Source organism: Schistocerca gregaria, unplaced genomic scaffold, assembly GCF_023897955.1.
Source record: "Schistocerca gregaria isolate iqSchGreg1 unplaced genomic scaffold, iqSchGreg1.2 ptg000846l, whole genome shotgun sequence".
Lineage (NCBI taxonomy): Eukaryota > Metazoa > Arthropoda > Insecta > Orthoptera > Acrididae > Schistocerca > Schistocerca gregaria.
In genome coordinates this window covers 200001-205000 of record NW_026062210.1, presented here as the reverse complement: position 1 = coordinate 205000, position 5000 = coordinate 200001, and the positions used below count along the sequence as shown (strand labels likewise).

At 54.7% G+C, this 5000-nt stretch overlaps 3 non-coding genes across 3 annotated transcripts in view; all 3 read left to right on the top strand.

The window, feature by feature from the left end:
- The first annotated feature begins 2372 nt into the window (after positions 1 to 2372).
- On the top strand, positions 2373 to 4265 carry LOC126322932 (small subunit ribosomal RNA). Its single transcript, XR_007559330.1, has one exon. It is a non-coding gene; the product is annotated as a small subunit ribosomal RNA (ribosomal RNA).
- Positions 4266 to 4632: 367 nt separating this feature from the next.
- LOC126322908 (5.8S ribosomal RNA) lies at positions 4633 to 4787 on the top strand. The gene has a single exon (XR_007559307.1). It is a non-coding gene; the product is annotated as a 5.8S ribosomal RNA (ribosomal RNA).
- Positions 4788 to 4975: 188 nt separating this feature from the next.
- Positions 4976 to 5000, top strand: part of LOC126322878 (large subunit ribosomal RNA) — a 4222-nt gene continuing 4197 nt past the window's right edge. Inside the window, exon 1 of the ribosomal RNA XR_007559284.1 lies at positions 4976 to 5000. This exon is cut by the window's right edge and continues 4197 nt beyond it. This is a non-coding gene — a ribosomal RNA (large subunit ribosomal RNA).

Here is a 5000-nt window from a genome sequence, read left to right as displayed (position 1 = left end):
ACCTAACTCAATTTGTCCCTTAACCTAACTCAATTTGTCCCTTAACCTAACTCAATTTGTCCCTTAACCTAACTCAATTTGTCCCTTAACCTAACTCAATTTGTCCCTTAACCTAACTCAATTTGTCCCTTAACCTAACTCAATTTGTCCCTTAACCTAACTCAATTTCTCCCTTAACCTAACTCAATTTGTCCCTTAACCTAACTCAATTTGTCCCTTAACCTAACTCAATTTGTCCCTTAACCTAACTCAATTTGTCCCTTAACCTAACCCACGTTGTCCCTTAACCTAACCCACGTTGTCCCTTAACCTAACCCACGTTGTCCCTTAACCTAACCCACGTTGTCCCTTAACCTAACCCACGTTGTCCCTTAACCTAACCCACGTTGTCCCTTAACCTAACCCACGTTGTCCCTTAACCTAACCCACGTTGTCCCTTAACCTAACCCACGTTGTCCCTTAACCTAACCCACGTTGTCCCTTAACCTAACCCACGTTGTCCCTTAACCTAACCCACGTTGTCCCTTAACCTAACCCACGTTGTCCCTTAACCTAACCCACGTTGTCCCTTTGCCTAACATAGTTCACTGCTCGGAATCTCTGGTGTCGTTGTTATCCTCATGTAGATGTCTTGCGAGTGTTGCTTACTTTCCACATATTCCCGCTATCCACTGTCAATTGTACTGCAATAGGACTATATCGCCCCCCCCCCCCTCTGCCCCTCTCTTTGTGTCTCCGTCCTCTCAAGCTGGTCGGTCTGGCGTTTGAGTGTTAAATGAGCCTCGCAGCTGTTCAGTTGCGTTCAGATGTCGACGCCCTCAGTGTACGTCGTGGTATGGTCTGTGTCCATTGTCCGCTGATGTCGTACGCGTAACCCACACGCTGTACCGATCATCGGTAGTTACGTACAGAGTGAAGTAGTGTGATACGTGTGACCGTACGCTGGCTGTGCCCAACGGTGTCGAATCTCAATTTCCATATGTTGTGCTCGATGCTACTTGTCTCGTCTCCCAATAACAGCTAGGTTGCACTGTGGTACGCCGTAGAGGCGTGTGGGAGGAACGTACGAACGCATTGTATGTCACCCTGGGTCGCTGGGGGTGGTGGTGCGGTGAGTCAGGTCAGGTCAGCGTGAGCCGTGTGATGTAGTGACGCGTGTATTCCGACTTTGTCGTATTGCCTCACACAAAGTGCTACCCTGGTGGACCGCGTTCCATATCTGGGACATGCCGCAGATGCCGGTTGACAGTGGATCGCGGAAGGGACATCGCATACGTGCGCGGGCCACCTTCCACGTGTTCTCTTCTGCACATGTCGCAGTGTGTATGTGGTCTGATGTAGCGTGTCGTGACACATGACATCCTGGCATGCAAGAATTGTTGAATTCGCAAATGTAGGTGGACATCTACGTTTACTGCCCAAGATACGCAAATGAACTGGAAATCCGTTGTTGAGCGGTTGTTCACGCTGGAGGTGAATCTGTGATGGCGACGATCGGTACAGCTATTAACCGGTTGTTTCAGCGGTACCCGCCACATCCACACACGTGACTAGGCCCATGTGGGTATGAAGCGATACGCGGCGGTGGCTTGGTGGGACTGTTCCCGGCCGGTGAAGGGGGGCCGCCCGGCGTGTTGGCCGCGCGCTGCGTGGGCGCACGCGCAACAGGCGGCTGGTGGGGGGCGCCGAGTGGCAGGAGCGCCAGCCGACGGGCTCGGCAGGCGGCGCAGCTACGCTGCGGCGCACCCTGCACGCGGCGCCTGGCGGCCAAAGTTGGTTCAGCCGAGCCCGGTGCGAAGCGCGGTGGACATCTGCAGTGTGCTGGTCTGATTGAGGACTGTGTGCGTTGAGGATGCGCCGCCGCCTGGCACTCGGCGCCGCGACGCCGTCTGCTGCTCGGTCGCCCCAGCGGTTCTCGCAGGTGGTTTGTATCGCAGTTGTGCGGACGTGTTGGCGCGTGCGCTGTGCTGGGAGAGTTCGCTTCTGCACCCAAGTGGGGCTTTGCCCTTGTGTGGCGCTGGCGTTGGAGCTGCCGGTCACCATAGGTGGCGCGTGTTGTCTCCCGCCGGCAATGCCACGACAGCACGCTCCCGGGCCTCTGTCGGCAGCGGCAAGCTCAGTTGGGAGCAAGGGTGTTCGCACTAAAACCGTCTACTCGCCTAACTCCGGGCGATTGCGCCTCTCTCGAAACCGACCAAGTACCTAGGACGGCGCTGCGCGCCGCCGGGACCTGAGAGGGTTTCGAGGTGTATCGTGCAGGGGAGCTCGGCCTCCTCCTGTTTGCAGAATAATTGAGCGGACGCTTGCGTGTTCGCGCGGGCCCCCGGGACACACTCCCGGGCGGCCGGCTGCTCAGCTCTAGTTGACGCAGCTCCCTGGTTGATCCTGCCAGTAGTCATATGCTTGTCTCAAAGATTAAGCCATGCATGTCTCAGTACAAGCCGCATTAAGGTGAAACCGCGAATGGCTCATTAAATCAGTTATGGTTCCTTAGATCGTACCCACGTTACTTGGATAACTATGGTAATTCTAGAGCTAATACATGCAAACAGAGTCCCGACCAGAGATGGAAGGGACGCTTTTATTAGATCAAAACCAATCGGATTGGCTTGTCTGGTCCGTTTGCCTTGGTGACTCTGAATAACTTTGGGCTGATCGCACGGTCCTCGTACCGGCGACGCATCTTTCAAATGTCTGCCTTATCAACTGTCGATGGTAGGTTCTGCGCCTACCATGGTTGTAACGGGTAACGGGGAATCAGGGTTCGATTCCGGAGAGGGAGCCTGAGAAACGGCTACCACATCCAAGGAAGGCAGCAGGCGCGCAAATTACCCACTCCCGGCACGGGGAGGTAGTGACGAAAAATAACGATACGGGACTCATCCGAGGCCCCGTAATCGGAATGAGTACACTTTAAATCCTTTAACGAGTATCTATTGGAGGGCAAGTCTGGTGCCAGCAGCCGCGGTAATTCCAGCTCCAATAGCGTATATTAAAGTTGTTGCGGTTAAAAAGCTCGTAGTTGGATTTGTGTCCCACGCTGTTGGTTCACCGCCCGTCGGTGTTTAACTGGCATGTATCGTGGGACTTCCTGCCGGTGGGGCGAGCCGAAGGGGTGCTTTCGCGTCCCGAGGCGGACCCCGTTTAAATCCTACCAGGGTGCTCTTTGTTGAGTGTCTCGGTGGGCCGGCACGTTTACTTTGAACAAATTAGAGTGCTTAAAGCAGGCAAGCCCGCCTGAATACTGTGTGCATGGAATAATGGAATAGGACCTCGGTTCTATTTTGTTGGTTTTCGGAACCCGAGGTAATGATTAATAGGGACAGGCGGGGGCATTCGTATTGCGACGTTAGAGGTGAAATTCTTGGATCGTCGCAAGACGAACAGAAGCGAAAGCATTTGCCAAGTATGTTTTCATTAATCAAGAACGAAAGTTAGAGGTTCGAAGGCGATCAGATACCGCCCTAGTTCTAACCATAAACGATGCCAGCCAGCGATCCGCCGCAGTTCCTCCGATGACTCGGCGGGCAGCCTCCGGGAAACCAAAGCTTTTGGGTTCCGGGGGAAGTATGGTTGCAAAGCTGAAACTTAAAGGAATTGACGGAAGGGCACCACCAGGAGTGGAGCCTGCGGCTTAATTTGACTCAACACGGGAAACCTCACCAGGCCCGGACACCGGAAGGATTGACAGATTGATAGCTCTTTCTTGATTCGGTGGGTGGTGGTGCATGGCCGTTCTTAGTTGGTGGAGCGATTTGTCTGGTTAATTCCGATAACGAACGAGACTCTAGCCTGCTAACTAGTCGCGTGACATCCTTCGTGCTGTCAGCGATTACTTTTCTTCTTAGAGGGACAGGCGGCTTCTAGCCGCACGAGATTGAGCAATAACAGGTCTGTGATGCCCTTAGATGTTCTGGGCCGCACGCGCGCTACACTGAAGGAATCAGCGTGTCTTCCTAGGCCGAAAGGTCGGGGTAACCCGCTGAACCTCCTTCGTGCTAGGGATTGGGGCTTGCAATTGTTCCCCATGAACGAGGAATTCCCAGTAAGCGCGAGTCATAAGCTCGCGTTGATTACGTCCCTGCCCTTTGTACACACCGCCCGTCGCTACTACCGATTGAATGATTTAGTGAGGTCTTCGGACTGGTACGCGGCATCGACTCTGTCGTTGCCGATGCTACCGGAAAGATGACCAAACTTGATCATTTAGAGGAAGTAAAAGTCGTAACAAGGTTTCCGTAGGTGAACCTGCGGAAGGATCATTACCGACTAGACTGCATGTCTTTCGATGTGCGTGTCGTGTCGTGTCGCGCAACACGCTACCTGTACGGCAGTGGCCGTGCGCCGCGTGCGGAACCACGCGTGCCTCTCAAAACTAGCGGAAGTGTTGTTGTTGTTGTTGTGTGGTACGAGCGCTGAAGCTCTGGAGCGGCTGGCCTGCGGCGCCTGGCGCCGGTTTTGAATGACGTTCGCCCGAGTGCCTGTCCGCTCCGGTGTGGAGCCGTACGACGCCCATCGGCTGTGAGGCCGTTGGACACAAAAAAAAATAGTGGAACAGGGGCCGTCAGACGCCTCAGTCCCGCAAATGCTACTGTCTTGAAAGAGACAGTGGGAGACTGAAAAGGAAAAGATCACCCAGGACGGTGGATCACTCGGCTCGTGGGTCGATGAAGAACGCAGCAAATTGCGCGTCGACATGTGAACTGCAGGACACATGAACATCGACGTTTCGAACGCACATTGCGGTCCATGGATTCCGTTCCCGGGCCACGTCTGGCTGAGGGTCGGCTACGTATACTGAAGCGCGCGGCGTTTGTCCCGCTTCGGAGACGTGGGAGTGTCGTGGTCGCCTGTGTGGCCGGCCGCGTCTCCTTAAACGTGCGATGCGCGCCCGTCGCCTGGCGGTTCGCATACCGGTACTTTCTCGGTAGCGTGCACAGCCGGCTGGCGGTGTGGCGTGCGACACCTCGTACAACGACCTCAGAGCAGGCGAGACTACC